This window comes from Puma concolor, chromosome D4 (genome assembly GCF_028749965.1).
Source record: "Puma concolor isolate L17-30 chromosome D4, mPumCon1.1.hap2, whole genome shotgun sequence".
In the NCBI taxonomy this organism is placed as follows: Eukaryota; Metazoa; Chordata; class Mammalia; order Carnivora; family Felidae; genus Puma; species Puma concolor.
Window position 1 is genome coordinate 7,308,133 of NC_141679.1, and position 20,893 is coordinate 7,329,025.

Consider the following 20,893-nt stretch of genomic DNA (forward strand, 5'->3'; position numbering starts at 1 on the left):
GCCTTGGTCCTGGTAATTTCTCTGCCCATTAAAGCCTATGGGTGGTCACTGGAAGAAATTTCCCTACACAGAGCCTAACCCAGCCAGAATTTACTTTAATGGTCATCTGTAAGAGGAGTGGCTCCTTGGTTATCATCTGTGCTCTTTAATACCGAGGGTGAGGAAAGGCTCTTGGTTCTACCCAGGATACACCACACCATGCCTCAGCCGTTCACGTTTCCATGCTCTCGCAGGCCAGAAGGACCCAAGGTGAATGGTGAGCTATTTTTAATTTGGAGATCAATGACCGAGGAATCTCACACAAAGAGCCCAGTATAAGTTTACTAGTCACAGGCAAACCTCAGGTTTTCCCCTTGTTACTCAGCCATATCCCTGCATGACCTTGAGAAAATCAGTTAGCCACCCCAAAGAGGGTGCTTCTGGGTGTCTCCTGAGCTTTACTGATGTTAGCAAAGCTCAACAATGGCCGCATTTTTTATTTAAAGGAAGGAATAGGGTGAATGAGACAGGCTTCTTTTGTAACTACAGAACTCTCTTTTCCATCCCAGTTGTGAACCTTACTTCATGAACGCGATGCTTCAGGCTCACACTGAACACTTATTTTATGAAAAGGAGAATATTTTACAAAATGGTCTCATTTATTCTTAACCAAGAACAGCTATTAACCCTCTGGGGGTTAAATCAAACTTCTTAGTTCCAAAACACAACTCAAGTAGAAGCACTATAATTTTTATTTTTTCTCCAGATTCAGAATCCTGAATTTTTTTTTAAAATAAAACTGTACATTCATTTTCTCTGAAAATGACAATTTGTGCTCCAGATTTCCAGCTCTGTGATAAAATTGGATTCTTTGAAGAGGCTTAGAAACTAATTTGAAAAACCTAAGGCCCATCAATAAATGACAGAGAGTCCTTTGGGTACCACTTCCTGCTCCCTAGTTGAAGGAACCACAATATTTTGTTCAAAACAAAATCTTCCATTATCCTCTGATGTCCATCATTAGGCAATCCAGATTACATACTTTTTGCCTATGAAAACTTCACTAATTCTGACCAATTAAGTGGGAAGTTGATTTTCAGTCACTGTAAAATCTAACGGAGAATTCTTAGAGAAACATATTTTTATGTTTTTTAAATATATATTCTAATACTTATAATTAGCACTAAAACACTAAAAAATATTTTCTGACACATGCAAAAAGATTTCTTCTCGCTCCCGTTCCTCCCAATTTTGATTTATATTTTGTTTAGTTGTTTTTAATTTTTGAAATAAAAAAAATACAGAACAGTCTGAAGAATAGTAAACTATACTATACCCATTGTCCATTAGCATTTTATTATATTTGCTTTTGATCTTTTTTTAAATTAAAAAAAATAAAACATTTCAGATAAAATTGAAGTCCTCCTTATTCCCCATTCTCTGTGTTGTTCCAATCCCAGAGATCATTGAATTTGAGATGTATTCTTAAAATATTGTTAATATGTTAATATGCCTACTTAGGTATCAGAGGGCAGTATGTGTTAGTGTATGTGTGTGTTTTAAATGTACACAAGGGACATTTTGCTCTACGGATTTCTTTGTATATATCCTATGACAAATTGCTTTTCTCATTCAACATTGACTTATCTGTGAACATCTCTGTTAGTGAATGAGTCTTATTTGTATGTATTATCTATTGATGTGACCTACTTGGAATTACTTATATCATTTTAGTTGGTTTCTGTTTGCTTTGGTTTTTCCATTTTGTTTGCTTCCCCCCCTTCTTCTCTTCTTCTTTTTTATTTAAAAAAAATTTTTTTTTCAACGTTTATTTATTTTTGGGACAGAGAGAGACAGAGCATGAACGGGGGAGGGGCAGAGAGAGAGGGAGACACAGAATCGGAAACAGGCTCCAGGCTCTGAGCCATCAGCCCAGAGCCTGACGCGGGGCTCGAACTCATGGACCGCGAGATCGTGACCTGGCTGAAGTCGGAGGCTCAACCGACTGTGCCACCCAGGCGCCCCTCTTCTTCTTTTTTAAACATTTATTTATTTTTGAGAGAGAGAGTGAGCGAGCGTGCACACAAGCAGCAGAGGGACAGGGAGAGAGAGGGAGACACAGAATCCGAAGCAGGCTCCAGGCTCCGAGCTGTCAGCACAGAGCCCAACGTGGGGCTTGAACCCACGAACCGCGAGATCTGACAAGAGCTGAAGTCAGATGCTTAATCAGTTAAGCCACCAGGCACCCACCTCTTCTCTTGTTTGGTGGGATGGTCAAGTTATCTCCCTTTCTTCTTTCTTCACCTACTTTGAAAGTTAATGAATTCTGGGTCTAGCTCTTTAGTAGGTGCCTTTACAGTGTTGTTACTTTAAAATATATACTAAGGTGGGGCGCCTGGGTGGTGCAGTCGGTTAAGCGTCCGACTTCAGCCAGGTCACGATCTCGCGGTCCGTGAGTTCGAGCCCCGCATCAGGCTCTGGGCTGATGGCTCAGAGCCTGGAGCCTGTTTCCGATTCTGTGTCTTCCTCTCTCTCTGCCCCTCCCCCGTTCATGCTCTGTCTCTGTCCCAAAAATAAATAAACGTTGAAAAAAAAATTTTTTTAAATATATACTAAGGTTCATTTCTGTTCTCTTTCTAAGCAGGCGAGGAATTTAGCACGTCTTGTTTCTACTGCAAACAACCGTCTTCAGCCTCCCAAGTTCCCTGTTGTCTGGAGTTCCAGCCCTGCCTGTTTGTTCTGAAATGCAAAAGAGCAGTTATTATTGTTTGCATATTCTGTGCCAGTTTTCTCTCTCTTTTCGTACCATTGCTCTTGAATGTTACCTGTCACTGTGGCTTCCTGATCTTTCTTGCCAGTCTTTCTTGCACTAGTGCTTTTGGTGAGGGTCAGTTATTTCTGTTGGGCTTGGGATGTATAACAAATGCTTTTACGTTCCCCTCACTCTAGAATGGTCATTGATCTGTGGGTAGGATTCTGCTGTGGTGGTTTTCCCTCTGAACCCTGTGAAGGTGGATCTCATTGTCTTCTAGCCCCTGTTGCTTCCCGGAAGTTTGAGGCCATCCTGCAGCCAGTCTGAATGTGTGGTTTTTCATTTTGAGATAATCTGCCTTCTGCAATTTGCAGAATTTCTCCCAATGTTCTGTAGTTTCACTACAGTGTATTTGAAATTGTTCTTACTTACCCTGCTTATGACTCATTGTGGTTTTTACTTACTCTAATTCTTTCAGTTCTGGAAAATTCCTATCAATTGTCTCTTTATTGCCTCTTTTCAAATTTCTCTATCCCATTCTTCTGGAATTTTGACCAGACATATACCGAAGTGTCCCCTTTCTTTTCTCCATGTCTCCTAGCATCTCGTTTATACCTTGTTTTTTTTTTTGTTTTTTTTTTATGTTTATTTTTGAAAGAGCACAAGCGGGGGCTGGGGCAGAGAGAGGGCAGACAGAGGATACGAAGCGGGCTCTGCGCTGACATGCTGATGGCAGCAGGCCTGATGCAGGACTCGAACTCACAAACCACGAGATCATGACCTAAGCTGAAGTCGGACAGCCACCCACGCGCCCCTCTTGTCCATATTCTTAATTTCTTTATTTCTCTGGGTCTGTTTGGTCTTGTTTTTCCAACTCTCAGTTTGCTAATACTCTTTGCAGTTTTTTTTTTTTTAATTTAAATGAGCATATTTTCATTTTTTGGATTTCTACTCAGTTGTTTTTCAAATTCAGTTGTTCTTGTTTCAGAAGCTCCTGTTCTTAGATTAGGGATTTGTGTGTTTCCCCTTTGTGACAAGAATACTATTTTAAAAATGTTTTCAGGTGTTTTGTTTTTCTATCCCAAAAGTGTTTGCACCCACAGTGCAGTGTGATTGGCAGGGCTTCTAGGAAAGGGGAGAGGAAACACCCCCTAGTTTTTAAAAAGACATTACTCAGCTTTAGTCATCAAGTCAGATTCTGTTTGAACCCACAACAGGGAAGTAAGCTTGAAGTCCAGGCTCCTTCACATCTAGAGAAGTTATTTTTATCACCCGTAAGGTCTAAGTGATAAGCCAGCATCAGAAAGCAGGAAGTTATTCTGTAGGGAGGGTGAAAGCCCCAAAGCCATCACTTCAAGGCTTTGGGTAGATGTGGGGCCAGCCATGGGGTCAGCCACAGGACCAGCCATGTGGGCGTGCCGCGTGCACAGCCACACAGGGCCCTGTGCTTAGAAGGGCCCGGTACTTGGTTTAGATGTTCTGCCATCACCATCTTGAATTTCCTAATAAGTTTTGAACACAGGGCCCTTATTCCTTTTGCATCGGGTTCCAAAAATTATATGGCTGGTTCTGGTACTAAGGGAAGTCCTAGGAGACAGGAGGAGGAAGCCGAAGAAAAACTGACCTTCATTGATCTTAGGACATTGTGGGTAGAAGAGGCAGGAGAGAAAGTGAGCGAGACACATGGATTCCCCTTCCTCTCTGGTCCAGGAAGGAGGATATTATTTGACTTGAGAGGAACATCAGAGGTGGAGGCCTTTTGTCTCATTTAATGCTTTGGAGTAAGGAAGGAAAATTCAGTCCCCTACCTCCAAAACTCAGATAGTAAAGCAATCTGAAGGAGACGTTAAAATAAAAAAAGTTTTACAATTTTTCAAGAGTACAGCTCAGTAGGATTGTAAATTTACTCCCACTGTACTCAGGTGAACAGAGAAAATGTAATTTAAAGAAATTTTCCATCCTGCACATTTCATGAAGGGTTCCTTCCCATCTATATAGAAGTAGGAGGAAGAATCTAAATTTTAAGTTGAATCCAGTAAACCTGGTCCACTGCAGTATCTCTTTAAGCCTAATTTTTGTTCTTGATTTCAACATGCCCGGGTGCTCAGATCTTCCCGTTTTCCCATCACTCTCCCAGGTGGTGAGTGGTGATCCCGAAGGATGTAGGGAACATGTGGCTGTGCACTGGACCTTGAAGGATGGAAACCACTTCCTGAGGGTGGTGAATCGGCAAGACCGGAACCTCGGTCCCTGATGACGCCACGGAGATGCTGTCTTAGCCCTGGATGGTCTCCGTCTTCTGCAATTCTTGCAGGTGAGAGAGAAATGTGTTCCTGTTTGGTTAAGTGGTGAGTATTTTAAACTTTCTCTTATAGTCAGACACACTTCATTCTAACTGTTACAGATACTTAGGCCGATTCATTTTTTTTGCTGTTACCAGCTATGCTCCAGCTAGCATAGTGGCCCAAACATCTCTGCGTATCAGTCTGAGAAATGTTAGAATATGTTCCCAGAAGTCGAATTAGCAATGAAAAGATTCACACACATTTTTTATTGTTCTGTGAAATACCTCGCCTAACTTGGGAGGGCATTCTTAGGGAGGATCTTCCTGGGTGATGAACAAATGGGGTGGGAATACGCGGATGGGAGGTGTGGTGCTGGGCAGTGGTTGACGTGATACCCGTGTCGAGTGGAAACTGTCGTTCCCTTGGTGAATCAAAGTCAAAATTATAAAAGATAACCCCAAAAAATAGTTGTGTGTCAAGCCTGTCAGGTAGTTACTGTCAAGACTTCATTTTAATTAAACTATAGAGCAGTAGACCCCTTCCCCCCGCCCCCACCCCCCCCAAAAGAGCTACTATGCTGAGTCAGTTATCTTCCATGATTTTAGTTCACTCTGGATTACTGGGAGGTCATTGTTAGTAGATTATGTAAATCTAGTTTTTTTCAAACTGCAGCAAAAAAGCCCTATTGGAAAAGGTAGATTTTTAAAATTTCTCCACGTATTCAGATTCAGTTGGTCAGGGGTGGGGCCCAGAACCACACTTTTGAACTGACACACAACTTTGAGAAGCACTTATCCAGATACTTGAAAGATTTTTTTCAGCTATTGGCTGAAATCCCGTCCGTCAGTAAATCTTATTGCCTACTGGTCCTCAGTCCTTCCAGAGCCGCTGACCAGAGATGGGCATAGAGGTGCTACAGACATTGGCAGTTCTCGTCCTTTCCATCAGCTGATTGACATTTCGTGGCTCTGGATTTAAAGTAATGACCACGCTTATGAATAATGGATACGATATTTTAGGAATTGTTTAATGTATTTTTTATTCCTCTTAAATCAAGATGCCATATGGGTCCTCATCCTTTTAATCAATGAATTTCAGTGCTTCAGGGGCTGGGTAGTCATTGGCTACAACACCAAAGTCATTGCTCAGCTTTGACTGTCAAATGAAGCTTTTTATGTATTGTGTCCCCAGGGAGCAAGTGCTGTTGAAAGTTAGCTCCGTCAAGAGAGAAAAGGAATTTCTATATTTCTAAAGCTCCCTTTATATATCATTTATTTCTAGTCTTACTGGCTTCTCAGTAGAGAATGAGATCTATAAAATCTCTCCTTTCCATATTTTCTTGAGGTTTTGTTTGCAGTCATGTACGTGATTGATTTTTATGTGTCTTTCCTTCAGCGGGTGTCAAATTCTTTAGCAATTAAAACAAGTGAGTTGATTGTAATATTCAGTCTTTGTCTGTGTTTATCTTCTGGATCTCACCGGTTTGAAAAAAGTATATTAAAATCTTCTCCCATTACTGTATTTTATCTGTTTCTTTAAAATTTTTGAAATCAAATTGTACCCTAAGATTTAAAAAACAAAACAACAAATTCAACAACAACATCTCTTACTCCCCCCACCCCCAGATTCTTACTCCCCAGAGACAAGCGCTTTCCTCTCTGCTTTATCTTCCTCCATATTGCAAGATCACATGTAACTTTGACTTTTAAATTTTAAATATTACCTATGGGCTTTTTACCCTGGGAAATGAGTTTGGGGAGAAATGGAGATAAATACCTATATTCAGTCTGCCACACGTACAATCTTCGAGGAGGGTTTTGGAAAATGAGAAACAAAGGCAAGTGGTGAGACCTATGGACCCTGGTTCCTCTTCTGCAGGTTCCAAACCCCAGTTGGCAGGGAGGAGGGTAGTGGGTATTAGAATTAATAAGATATACTCAAAAATATTTATTGAGGGGGCGCCTGGGTGGCTCAGTCGGTTAAGTGGCCGACTTCGACTCAGGTCACGATCTCACGGTCCGTGAGTTCGAGCCCCGCGTCGGGCTCTGTGCTGACAGCTCAGAGCCTGGAGCCTGTTTCGGATTCTGTGTCTCCCTCTCTCTGACCCTCCCCCGTTCATGCTCTGTCTCTCTCTGTCTCAAAAATAAAATAAACGTTAAAAAAAAAAATTAAAAAAAATATTTATTGAGTACGGACTGTTGTAGTAAAATGCCATCATGAGCTTGCATTGTTTTGAGAGAGCCAGACAATAAGCCAATATGTAAACTGCATATCCAGTGGTTAAAAACAAAAAATGCTATGGAGAAGACAAAGCAAGGAGACGGACAGCACAAAGAGGTGGGGCGGGGGGGTGGGCTTGTGGTGTTTTTTGTTTTTGTTTTGTTTTGTTTTGTTTTTACCAGGTTAGATAGAAGGCCTGAGAAGGCAGTATCTGCATAAACCCCTGAAGTGGGTGAGGGAACTGCCTAAGGGTGTTCCAGGAAGAGCCAAGTGAAGGAAGGGCAGAGGGAGGAAATGAGGTTGGTGAGGTAACAGAGGGGCCCATTGGCAGGAAATGGTGAGAGTAGATTGGGTAGGACCTTGTACGGACTTTGGCTTTTACTATGAGGTGGAAACTTCTGGAGGCTTTTGAATAGAGGAGTGACCTAATTTGACTTCGGATTAAAGGGATCCTTCTGGCCGTTGTATTGAGAACAGGCTGGAGGGAGGCAGAATGTGGTAGAAGGAGTCCAGCCAGGTGACTAATGCTGATCCAAGCACAGGTAGGAGTGAGTGAGAGCAGAGTTACGGCAGTGAAGCCAGAAGTGTGAGCTCTGGATTTTGAGGATAGAGCCAATAAGATGGCCAGTGATGAACTTTGGCGATCTGAGAGGAAGAGAAGAGACCAGGCATTCTGGCCAGAGGAGCCGGAAGGAGAGAATTGCTACTCTGTGTGTTGAGGAAGTTCATAGAACGAGTGGGTTTGAGGTGGGAAGAGCAGAATTGAGTTGTGGACAGGTCAGGTTGGGGCTGCCTGTGGGTTATCCAGAGGAGACTGCAGACTAGGCAGTTGGATATTGGAATCCAGAGCCTGTGGGAGAGGTTGGGACTTAAGATGACATTTGGGACTCTTAGCAAAGGTGGTACGTCAAGCCAGGAGACTAGATGTCACCGTGGGAATGAGTACAAAGGAGAAGGCAGGAGAAGAGAAGAATAGGCCTGAGGCCTGAGCCCTGGGTCACTCCCTAGTTGGGGTGGGGGGAGGAGTCAGAGAAGAGTGGACAACGGAGGAGTTTTAGGAAGCCAAAAAGAAAGTAATTCAAGGAGAAAACCCTGTCGGCTGTCCAGTCCTGCTTGATTCGGGACATAGGATGGGAACTGAGAATTGGCCACTAGGTTGGGCAACATGGAGGTGACCAGTGGACTTGAAAGGAGTAATTTCAGTGGAGTGGTGCCAGGGGGGAAGGAGGGGAACCATGGACGAAATCACATTGGTGCAGTCTTGACTCACAGAATGTGGCACATGCCTGTGGAGTCAGAGAACACAACTAGGAGAATGTGTCCCTGCATAGGGAGCACAGGAACGCTCAGGGAACGAATGGACCAGAAAGTATGAGAGATGAGCAGGCAGGACTCACGGCCAGAGGATAGATACCTCAAGGATAACAGTCTCTAGCAGTGGGTGTTAGCACAGTTTCCAGAAGAATCAGGTGGGATCGGGTCCCTACAATGGTCAGCAGGTTCATGGGTCCAGGGAGAAGATCAGCCTAGTCTCCTCATGGACGACATCTGAGAAGTCCACTCTGCCACCAAAAACATGCCCCTCCTCCCCTCCCCTCCCCTCCCCGGCCCTTGCCTGCCCTCCTCTCCCTAGCTTGTCTTGAGAGCTTTCTGCATCACCTGCATCAGGAGATTTCCGGTTTGTACTTTGACCCTGGAGTGCGTTGTTGGTTCCCTTGCCCCGACTACCAGTGTCGCCTGCACCGGCACGGGCAGGGTCTTGTAGTTCCACAGCGCTGCAGCTCTTTGAGGATTTTTGCCTTTTTTCCCAGTCCAAGCCAAAGGCCACTGCAGCCGAGGAGAATTATGGGTACTCTAAGGGTAGAGGGGAAATGAGGGGAAAGTGGGTTTCCCAAGGGCTGGGTGCGGTGTGCAGAATCACGTGTTCGCAAGTGGCCTGTGGGCAGGCGAGGGCCACGGGGAAGCTTCCCGGTGGAATTTAAGGTGCCAGCGCCTGAGGGAGGGGGTCATCCAGAATCATCTTGGGCCCCACCTCCATCTTTCCCAAGAGCCTGGCATGTCACCACGTTCCACCTTAGAATCGGAGCTGTCATGTTGCGTGGCATCTGGATTTGCACGAATCTGCTATCCCTGCTTTCCTCCCAAACTTCAGTCCTGCCAGGTTGCTATAAGGATCAGGGATAGCGTATCGAGGTGCCGAAGAAATGCTTGCTATCACTAACAGAAATAATGGGAATTGCATTAATCTAAGCCAGTAGTTTTCACAGATTTTCTCAGAAGTCCATGGTTAAAAAAAGGGAAATTTAATTTAGACCACCGGTTTTCAAATCTGGCCATGCTCAGAATATTCTCCGAGGCTTGTTAAAAACACATACCCTGTTGTCAGTACTCAACATTCTGATTCGCTAACTTTGGGGTAGGGAGTGGGCATCCATCCGTGTAGTTTAACAAAGTTCCACGGGTGATCCTAGCCCCAGTTGTATATTAAAATAACTGGGGAGCTATGAAAGTGACAGGTACGAGGGCCGCAATGTGGACCGACTGAGTCAGAATCTCTGGGCAGATGGGGTCTACTGTCTCAAAGGCTCTCTGTGGATTTTAATGTGCCATTAGAAGTTCTGAACTTCGGTTTGTATCGTCGTCTGAGCTACTTGTCAGAAACCCAGGCGCACCGGTGCCCACTGGTGCCAGATTGCTTTGGGTGGAGGCCCAGGGGTCTTAAGCCTAGCAAACTACCCAGGCTCTGATGCAGAAACGGTGTTAAGATTCTCAAATTGGGTTGCACGTTGGAATCCCCTGGGATAATTTAAAAGGTGCTGACAGCTTGGTCTCACCCCCCCAGTTACTGTGATTGAATTGGGATGGGGTGTGGCCTGCTCATTAAAACATTTTAAATCTTTCTAAGTGATTCTAAAATCCAGCAAATACTTGAGAGCCAGCGGTCCCCAGATCAGTAGCATCAGCATTATCTTCTGGGAACCTATAAGGAACGCAGATTCTTGGGCCTCCTCCCAGACCTACTGAGTCAGGAACTCTGGGCGCGGAGCCCAGTGATCTGTATTTTAACAAGTGCTCCTGGTGCACACTGAGGTTTGACAACCAGGGGACCAGAGCTTGCTGATTAGCACAGATCACTTAGTGAGGACTAATGGGTCAGGTTAGTTGGTTGGCACGTCAGTGCAAGGGGTTTGGCCCCATCGGGTTCAGTTGAGACAGTGGGAAAGGCTTCCAGCTGCAGCCCTGAAGAGCGAACCTCCCCTCCAGGGAGGTCAGCCTCTGGGACATGTGGGGAACCGAGCAGCTCTGAGGTCAGCCCTGAACACACCACCCTTCCTCCGTTGAAAAGCCAGGATCTATGGAAAGAGAGCCTAGCTACCCCCCCACCCCCATCCCCGCCCAGGGGTAACCCCGGGGGCTGCTGCGAGCTTTGGTGAGAATGAACCTGAGCCCCCAGGTGCAGGGATTGTTAAAATTCAGCTTCCCCGGCCCTGCACCAGCAGGTTCTGCTTCTGTGGATCTGGGCATTTCCCACAGGTACCTATGATGATGCCGATACTAAAGTCAGCGTGGGATGGCGTGTAAGGCAAACTGAGCGGGCTGTTTGTCATCTTGATGCTTGGTGAGACCAACTTACGAGACCTGCAGTTTTTAGCCCTGGCTTGGATTCCGAAGGGTTGGGCTCCTCCCTGGATGTATGGGTAGCAGAGCCAGGTCACTGGGTGAAGTCGCTGGCCAAGCCCAGGGCCCGGTTCCAAAGCTTAACTTTTGAGGTCAGTGAGAAGCTTCTTCTGTTCTAGGGCCCCCGGCCCCATCACTGCAGTGCAGTCTGGCTTCGCACTGTCACTCTGGTCCTCCCTTCCCTGTCCGCTCCCCTGGCTTAGGAAATTCTGCTGTGTGACAAATCCAGTTTGTGCTACCTGACCCTAATTGCTCGGGACTGGGGGCACATCACAAGTGGCTGGAGGCAACAGGTTGAAGAGAGTCCCCTCGAGAAGAGAAATCCGAAACGCTGCACACTATTTGGCCTCTAGACGGTGCTAGCTTTTTAGAAAACAAGGCTGTTTATGTAACAGATTGGCAGTTTGAGCGGCTGTGTAAATGTCATTCTTTAAAAATAAAGATGAAACTCTCAGTTAACTCAAACAGGAACAAATTAAAAAGTAGACCGAAACATCTATTTCGTGAATACAATTCATCCGCTGTCTTCGGTACTTCAAAATGATACCTTTTCTCTAAGTGCTAAGTGGCACCCTCCCACTGGCTTCAGCTAGGCAGTGACAAAACAACAGATCAACTCCCTCCCTCCAGTGAAGAAGAAAAACCCAGCCAGTCAGCATAGGCTTCATGTGACTCATCTACCTGGAGACTGAATCCTTCCTATGCAGCCAAACCTGTATGTAAGCCGAGCAAGCTAGTGAAGCAGGACTGAGGTGTTGAGTTTATCCCCCTAAATATATTGAGGAAGTTTTGTATTGAGAGTCTCAATTGTTCTTTAACCCAAAAGATGATGATTTTTTTTTTTCCTGGGGAGCTCATCAGGAGCGTCCTTGAAGTATCAATTTTCAGCTGTTTTAAGGGTATGTCTGTAGCACATAAGGCTACCTGATTTCGAGGGCTTTGTGTCTCATTTGCTAATGTGAGAATCCCAAGCTTAGCTTCAAAATGGAGTCACTTGGGAAGCTTTTAAAAATCCCACGGCTCAGGCACATACCCTAAACCAATTAAGTAAGGATCTGGAGGTGGGACCCAGTCAACAGTACTTTTTAAATTTTTAAAAAATGTTTTTGTTTATTTTTGAGAGAGAGAGAGAGAGAGAGAGAGAGAATGGGGGAGGGGCAGAGAGGTTCGTAGCTGAACCGTATCCACTCATATGGCTGCATTTAATTAACCATTTTCTCATTTTTAGATGCCAGTATTGTTTTGCTTTCTGTTACAGTAATTAACGCTTTGATGAATGTCTGTAGATAATCCCATGTGCCGTGAGATTATGACCTGAGCCAAATTTGGACGCTTAACCGACTGAACCATCCAGGCGCCCCAACAGTACTTTTTAAAACTCCTTAGGTGATCATGTGAAGCCATCCCTTTGGTTCCTTTACTCTCTGTTTCCACCTCTTTCCTGCAGTTCAGACCCTAGTCCCTGGGGCTCGCTCGGGTGCAGGGACCGAGGTCCAGTATTCACACTGCTTTCTTCTGATTTTTCTCTCTGAGTTCTACTCTTGCAGACCAGGTGGGCCCATCTTTAGTATCTTATGCCCATCATCTCAGATCACTACCCTTGACCTCAGGCTTGAGGCCCCAGCCATGCAGTAATTGACTGGTAGATGTGAAAGAGAACTCATAGATTGTTTAGTATGTTGGTTCCAAAATATCAGCCCAGAGAGTAACTCTTCTGAATAAGAATAACCCAGGGAGCCTGTTAAATTATATACTAGGCTCAACCCCAGAGGGTCGCATTTTGTAGGTCTGGAGAATGACCGGGAAAGCTGTATTTTAACAAGTGAAACCTCCCATACGTAAAGGTAAGAGAATCTCAGAAGGGATGTGACTTGTTCAGTGCCTCTTGGCTTGTCAGGAAAAGAGACAGGATTAGAATCGGGTGTCCCGACTTCTGTGAAAAGAAGTCATGCTATGGCAAAATATAATTTTTGTATTTACACACATACACACATACACACGCACACAAAACCCCCAATGAATTTAATTTCCAGTCCTTACCAGTCAGACATTAGGGAAAGAGCAAAGCATTCCTGAAAGTCATATCTGGTTTCCAGCCCCTGCTTAGCCTCACATTAACTGTGAGGTTTGGGGTAAGTGTTTTCCTCTCCCTGAGCCTGTGTCTTCATCTTTCCAACAGAGTACTGCTGGTCTCCTAGGGTTTGGGGAGAATTAAATGATACACTGTTTATAAAGAGCTGAGTGTAGAACCTGGCGGCTGAGTAAAGCCTCAAAACCGGTTGCTACTGTTTCTATTATTATTACTATTTATGTTGTTCAGCACCTGTCTGGCTTTGTGATATGAGGAAAGGAAAGCCAGAATGATTGCCCAGGAGGGACCCACCATGTTCTTTTAGTCTGGTGATGCTGGAGGCCCTCATCCAACTCAGCATGTTAGAGGAAAAAAAAAGACCTGCAGGCACCTGAAATTTTGTTAGCTACGTTTTTGTGGTTACACCTGAAATACACATCATTGTGGAAGGCACTCGAAACGTTTAGAATCGTTGCAAAATATTGCCTTCGGTCTTTACACTCAGAGCATTATCACATTGTATGTAGGAGTTTGTATTTTTACTTTGAAATTAATGATGATGTTAGCACTTTTCTGTCATTAAGTTTTTGACTCTGTCACTTTCATAGCTGAACCGTATCCAGTCATACGGCTGCATTTAATTAACCATTTTCTGATTTAAAAAAAAATTTTTTTTTCAACGTTTATTTATTTTTAAGACAGAGAGAGACAGCATGAACGGGGGAGGGGCAGAGAGAGAGGGAGACACAGAATCGGAAGCAGGCTCCAGGCTCCGAGCCATCAGCCCAGAGCCTGACGCGGGGCTCGAACTCACGGACCGCGAGATCGTGACCTGGCTGAAGTCGGACGCTTAACCGACTGCGCCACCCAGGCGCCCCCCATTTTCTGATTTTTAGACGCTGTATTGTTTTGCTTTCTGTTACAATAATTAATGCTTTGATGGATGTCTGTAGATAAGTCTTTTATGAAGTTTCTGATGATTCTTTCAGCATAAAGACCTGCAGTGAAGAGTTTGGTGTTAAAGGATATGTGCTTTTATTTGTTTTTTTTTTTTTTAAAGTTTATTTATTTTGAGAGAGAGGGAGAGAATGTGCACATGGGAGGGAGGGGCAGTGAGAGAGGGAGAGAGAGAATCCCAGGCAGGCTCCATATTCAGTGTGGAGCCCGACACGGGGCTCAATCTCACGACTGTGAGATCATGACCTGAGCCAAAATCGAATCAAATGCTCAAGGGACTGAGCCACCCAGGCGCCCCAAGGATATGTGCTTTTAAAGATTCTTGCTAGGGGCGCCTGGGTGGCGCAGTCGGTTAAGCGTCCGACTTCAGCCAGGTCACGATCTCGCGGTCCGTGAGTTCGAGCCCCGCATCGGGCTCTGTGCTGACAGCTCAGAGCCTGGAGCCTGTTTCCGATTCTGTGTCTCCCTCTCTCTCTGCCCCTCCCCCGTTCATGCTCTGTCTCTCTCTGTCCCAAAAATAAATAAACGTTGAAAAAAAAAATTAAAAAAAAAATAATAAAGATTCTTGCTAAGTAGTTGCCAGATCACCTTTTGGAAAGTTGTGCCGGCTTGTGCCCCAGAAGCCGGTGGCATAACCAACTTTGAGTATTTTTTCCCCTTAATTCCACAGGTAAAAAAAAAAAAAAAATCTTATTTTGGTGCATTTAAAGACATTTATTAGTAATGCTGGATTTTTACATATTTATTAATCGTGTGTAGTTTGTTCCCTGAGGACTATCTGTTAACTTGGTCTTTTTTTCTCTTGGAATTTAATGTTTTCTCAATCTGTTTGCACAAGCATTTATATATATAGGTGACGGGTGATTCTGTAAACCTCTTTTCACAGATCTTTCAACCAGCTATAGTGCAGTTTGTGTGCACATCTGTCTGTTGTCATAAAGGCTTACCCACTAAGGGAAATACCACACACGTTGTGTAGGACTTGGGATGGTAACTCAGAGCAGCTAGAGCCCCACGTTCCCTTAGGTGGGGGCTTGATGGAATGGTGGGGTTTGGAGGTATATGGACCTGCGTCCACATTCTGGTTTTGCCCCTTATAGGTTTCATGGGCGTGATTTTCCTCCTTAATCTTTCTGAGTCTCACCTTCCTCTTCCATGAAATGGAACTTCTTACAGCTACTTTGCAGGGGATGTGTGAGGAATCAGAGAAATGGTGCTTATATAAACAGCCTGATGCACACATCAGGGTCAGGCACCAGCAGTGGAAGCAAGGATACCAAGGTATTGAGGGCCCCGACCCAAGACTGTCACCCCAAGGATTGGTGGCCTGCTGTGGCACGGTGGCTTTGGCCCTGTGGAGCCATGCCAGTTGTACAAGTGGTAGGGGTTTAGTGGGGAGCCTTGGGCACAGGGATCTCTTAAAGGACCCAGAGCCGAAGATGAGGAAAGCCGTGCATGCTACGGGACTAATTTTGAACCCACATGAGAGACTGTTTGGAGGTTCCTGAAATTAGAGCGGGGAGAGGATTTTGCAGTGGGCTAGAGCCAGAGAAGTATTGTTTTCTGTTGCTATTGTGACCCCGCTTTAACAACACGCTGTGCTCTATTGATAACAGATGGGGAAATGGTGCAGGGACTTGCTCAGGATCACATGGCCCATCGCTTTCAGACACAGGTCTCCTGACTCACCAGTTACTGTTCTTGGCCATCTTGTCACCAAGGGGATTTTTCTGAGTCAGCAGATTTTTACATTTGGTGCTCATGGTACTGTATTAACTACTTGAATTTCTTGGAACTGGATCCAGACACCAAGGACAGGATGAGGGGAAGGGCCACTCAGCCACCTGGCCATGTCCCTTACACCTGGCTCAGTCGGGGAAGGGAGCGTGGGGCACTTCAGCAAAGGACGGGGGACCCAGGCTCTACTTCCTGGAGCCCTGTAGGACAAGCCTAAAGAGATCTTGTTGTTTCTTGATGTTTCTAGGGTCCTGCAGGGTAGGTGCTGGACACGGGCTGGGTCAGCACCACGCCTCGGCGGGTGGGGTGCGGGCGCCCCTGGAGTCACTGCGTTCTGCCCCTCTGTTTTCCACCCCCGCGGGCCTGGTGGATACAGGAAGCACGTGAAGTTGAGGGGACCCTTCAGACAATTTGAGCCAAGACCCTTTGCTGAGTTGCATTGGCGGTTATCTTTATTTGCTAAATCCGACAACCCTATGAGCCATTAAGGATCTGCTTTAACGGAATCTTTTTGTTTAGCTGTCTGTTTTTAATTGATCAAATTCACAGGTTAATTGACCTAGGGCTTCATTTCGCTTTGTATTATAGACTTCAATCACGACGCTCGTCATCGAGGTATTTCTTATGCTTCTGATTTGTTTTGATTATGGCACTGAGCTCTCCGGTAAAAACAGGCGGAGAGGGTGTTTTCTTCTGAGAGCTGTTCTCGTTTTAGTTGTGGGTTGAAGGGAGTGGGGGTGACTGCCTGTGGCTGGCCATGGCCTTTGAAGGTCAGAAGCAGGAGAGGGCTGTGGACACCCTTCTGCCTCATACACATGGCCTCCTGTCATGTCTTCGTGCACAGGAGTGGATGCCACCTCATGCATAGGTGGCGGAGTGGGCGAGGGAGTGGGCGAGTGAAGGGAGGGGGTGGGCGAGGCAGCCTGGGGCCAGCATGCTGTGCCAGACCCGCTGCTCGCTGGGCCAGGCCGGCCTGTTTGGCGTTCACCGGGGTAACCTGTTGTCAGGAGAACAGCAGTAACTTCCCCATGACAACACTGGAGAGAGGTCCCTGGCATTGCAGACAGGGCCAGAAAAGTCTGGCCCTCCAGTAGGCCTGCTGTTAATGTGCATGCATTTGCTCTGCAATCATTTCCGGAAGGGTGGAGGGGGCAGAGGGCACTCACCAGCTTCCCAGCCTCTCCAGCTATCAGCTCCTTGACAACCCTGCCTTTTCTGTCCATCCGCATACCCCGGACTGCCTGTTTTTACAGTTGCTTGTTTTGAGCTGGTTTCGTGCTTGCTTGCTTGCTTTCTTTCTTTCTTTCTTTCTTTCTTTCTTTCTTTCTTTCTTTTTTTTTTTTTTAATTTGTAGAAGGTCTGAATATTGCATCTGGAAAGCTCCTTTAGAAATGGAAGATTTAGAGCCTGCCTGGGACTTACCCCATGCGGACGGTCTTTAACTGTCCCCTTGAATCACCTGTGCAAAAATCAATTCCCGTTTCCCAAATTTGACTGAACCCGCCTGATTCGACACTGCTGAGTCATACTTGCTGTAACTGTCCTGAGCTTCAAATTCAGAGCTCCTGAATTACGAGACCTCATGTTGCCTGCTTCACTTTTGTTTCTAAGTGTTTAAGCCTGGACAGTAAATCTAGTCCTTTCCTGCCCCTAAAAGGTCAGCAGAGCAGGCAAGCATTCCAGGTAGGATTTAAGGAATTCAAGAGGGCTTTGAAAGCAAAATAGTTTTCCCTGGTTTGCCTGAAATTCTACGTTTTTTGTAAAGCATCATTTGGAGCTTTATAATAACATAATTTCTCTTGGGAAGGTATTTCCGACCAGGTGTAAAATCTGGAAGTGATGGGGAATCCCAGCAGGTAAAGCAGGAGGGTTCCTCCCATCCCACTGCACTGCGCTTTTGTCTAGAGCAGCCCTGCTCCAAGTCCCAGAGGAAGTTGATGGCATTTCTTGAATAAAAGGGTCTCCTTTGGGAAGCATTCATGTTTATTTTTATTTATTTATTTTTTCAACGTTTTTTTATTTATTTTTGGGACAGAGAGAGACAGAGCATGAAAGGGGGAGGGGCAGAGAGAGAGGGAGACACAGAATCGGAAACAGGCTCCAGGCTCCGAGCCATCGGCCCAGAGCCCGACGCGGGGCTCGAACTCACAGACCGCGAGATCGTGACCTGGCTGAAGTCGGAAGCTTAACCGACTGCGCCACCCAGGCGCCCCAGGAAGCATTCATGTTTAAATCAAGTCGGTCAGGTCTTTTTTCTGCAGGCCTTATCAGAGACTTAAATATTTAAATGCATAGTGTGAATCTCCCTATTACGCTGTAGTCCTCGAACTTGTTTGACAAAAAGCAGCATGTTTTCTTCCACGGAGCAGAAGGTCTGTTGCTCAGTGGATTGAATTTGGGAAATTAATTCAGAGCCGAATGGGGAGGTCACAGAGCAAGATGTTGTTCTGTCACTGTCAACTGTTCAGAAAATGTTAGAGATTTCTTGCTGTCTCTTTTACTTTTTTGTAAATATTTATTTATTGAGAGAGAGAGAGCGAGCGAGCGAGCAGGGGAGGGGCAGAGAGAGAGAGAGAGAGGGAGAGAGGGAGGGAGACCGAGTGAACAGAGGAGGGGCAGAGAGAGAGAGAGAGAGAGAGAGAGAGAGACCGAGCGAGCAGAGGAGGGGCAGAGAGAGAGAGAGAGAGACCCCGAGCGAGCAGAGGAGGGGCAGAGAGAGAGAGAGAGAGAGAGAGAGAGAGGGAGGGAGGGAGGGAGACCGAGTGAACTGAGGAGGGGTAGAGAGAGAGAGAATCCCAAGCAGGCTCCCCACTTCCAGTGTGGAGCCCGATGTGGGGATCCATCCCACCACCATGAGATTATGACCTGAGCTGAAACCGAAAGTCAGATGCTTAACTGACTGAGCCACCCAGGCGCCCCTTGCTATCTTTTTTAGATTATATTATTTGCTGATTCTTAAGAAAATTGAAATCATTTTTTTTAAAGGCTTAGTTTTTTTAAATTTGTAAGCGGAGAGTAGTAGCAACCTGTTTCGTAAAGTTATTCTGGGGATCGAAGGAGGCAGCCTAGATGAGGCAGTGGCCATCGAGCTCGTGACCGGTGTCACAAGGCCCAACAGGGAGCTGAAAAGACTAACATTGAACCCGGTTTCCTGCTGTCACAAGACAGATTGTGAACAAAGGACAATATACTGCCCATCTCGGAAATAATGATACTGCCACGGGCCAGGTGCCAGATACAGAGCGTCTTAGTGCCTAGCGGGTGCTTGATGTGCTTCCTGAATACCTATGTGGACGAACCCCGAAGGCAGTGGGGTCCACATGAGGATGACCCCTGCTGTTGTTACAGTGACCCAGAGGTTATGGAAATTTCTTTCTGCCTCATGTGACGGTCCGAGGTGGCTGGGCCATCTAGGGTGAGTAGACTGCTCTCTGCCTCAGGAAATCATCCAGAGACCCAGACGGGCTGGTGTTCTCTGCTCTCCTCCGTCTCTGAACACAGGGCTGCTACAGCTGTCTCCCTTTCCCGCCAGCAGGGGAGGCAGGAAGACCAGAATAAATGGCTTTGTTAGTAAGACGGGGGTGGGAGGGAGGGGAGAGTGGGTGATGGGCATTGAGGAGGGCACTGGTTGGGACGAGCACTGGGTGTTGTACGGAAACCAATTTGGCAATGAATTTCACATTAAAAAAAAAAAGAAGATCGTGTGGACCAGAACTTAGTCACGTGGTTAAGCCACACAGTCTCATACTCAGATACAAAGAAGACGGGGATTAGGCTCTAGTTGGCCAACCATGTGCTTAGCTAAAATCTAGGGTGCAGTAAAGAGGAAGAAATTAATGGTGGACATCGAGGTCCTTAGCATCTTTGTTGCAAAGACCTGCCTCAGTTGTACACCCAGGTCTAGGAAGGAAAGATGCCGTCGGTAAACACGGATCCTGTGATGTCGGGTTGGCGTTTTTTCTTCCATTTAGGGGTTCTGCCTGTAGAAATGTAGACGAGCTGGAGTGTTCTCGCGGGACTTCAGGACAGTCAGGATTGAGATGGGACTCCAAAGTATACGAGAAGTCCTTGGAGTAAATAAGTATTTAACTTGGAAAAGAGAGTATTTAAAGATAATAAGAGATCTGTCTTTAAAGTGCTAGAAGGACATAAGGATTTGCGAGTTGAAGAATGGTTGGGATCATTCTGTGTGACTCCAAGAGGTGAAAGCCATGGCCTCACACTTCAGTCCCCCAGTCGCCCCCCACCCCCTTGCACCACCCTTGCACCAGGCTACAAGCCAGCCAGTTTGAATGTGCTTGAGCTCCTGGAATAAATGGTATTTCTCCATCACGTCTAGGTCTTTGCCCAGCTGTTCCCCCTTTCCAGAACACTCTTCCCCACTGTCTCTTTTCCCACCCAGACTTTCCTCTGAGGATTTCCTGTTTATCCTTCAGATCTCACCTGAGACTTTCTAAGTATCAGGAAGCCGTGCCTCACACCCAAGTCTGTGTTCAGTGCCTGCCTTCTGTGTCCCCGCGGCTCCCCCCACCCTCACTCCTCATCATCACCTGTCACGCGCGCCCGTAACTGTGTAACTCGTGGGCTTTACTGCTGACCAGCTCCCACCCAGGTGCAGGTTTGAGGGGTTTTCCTGCCACTGAATCGCTTCTCTGGATCCTACTTTGTATCTGTCAAGAATCCCACCTTCTATTTCAAGGGACGTGTCCTTGAATTATAAGTGTCCTGAGCTGTTGCAAAGGGGAGTGAGGGAAGTTCTGCAATTGGATTCAGTTCACCCCCCCCCCCCCCCCCCCCGCCTCAAATTGATGTACACCTGGAACCTTAAATAGGCCTTCTTTGGAAATAGTCTTTACAGGTGTTATTAGTTACATTAAGATGAAGCCATCCTGGATTGGATGAGTTTTAAACATAATGGCTGGTGTTTTTACAAGAAGAGGAAAGGACGTGGATAAACCTAGAGAATAAGGCCATGTGAAGCCGGAGGCAGAGATTAGGGTTGTGCCACCACAAGCCAAGAAACGCCTGGGGCCTCTGGAGGCTGGAAGAGGTAGGGAAGAATCCTAAGAGCCCTCAGAGGGATGAGGGCTTGCTCGCAACGTGACTCTGGACTTGTAGACTATAGACCTGGAGGAGAATACATTTTTGTTGTTCCAAGCTGCACTGTTTGTGCTGGTCAGTTGACCTTCACTCTAGGAAGCGAATGCAGAAGAT

At 46.0% G+C, this 20,893-nt stretch overlaps 1 protein-coding gene across 1 annotated transcript in view; it reads left to right on the forward strand.

Annotated features, from left to right (window-relative positions):
- Positions 1 to 4,889: 4,889 nt before the first annotated feature.
- GLIS3 (GLIS family zinc finger 3) overlaps positions 4,890 to 20,893 on the forward strand; it is a 504,180-nt gene continuing 488,176 nt past the window's right edge. Inside the window, exon 1 of the mRNA XM_086684912.1 lies at positions 4,890 to 5,045. The gene's annotated coding sequence lies outside the window, so the exon portion shown is untranslated. The remainder of the gene's footprint in view (positions 5,046 to 20,893) is intronic.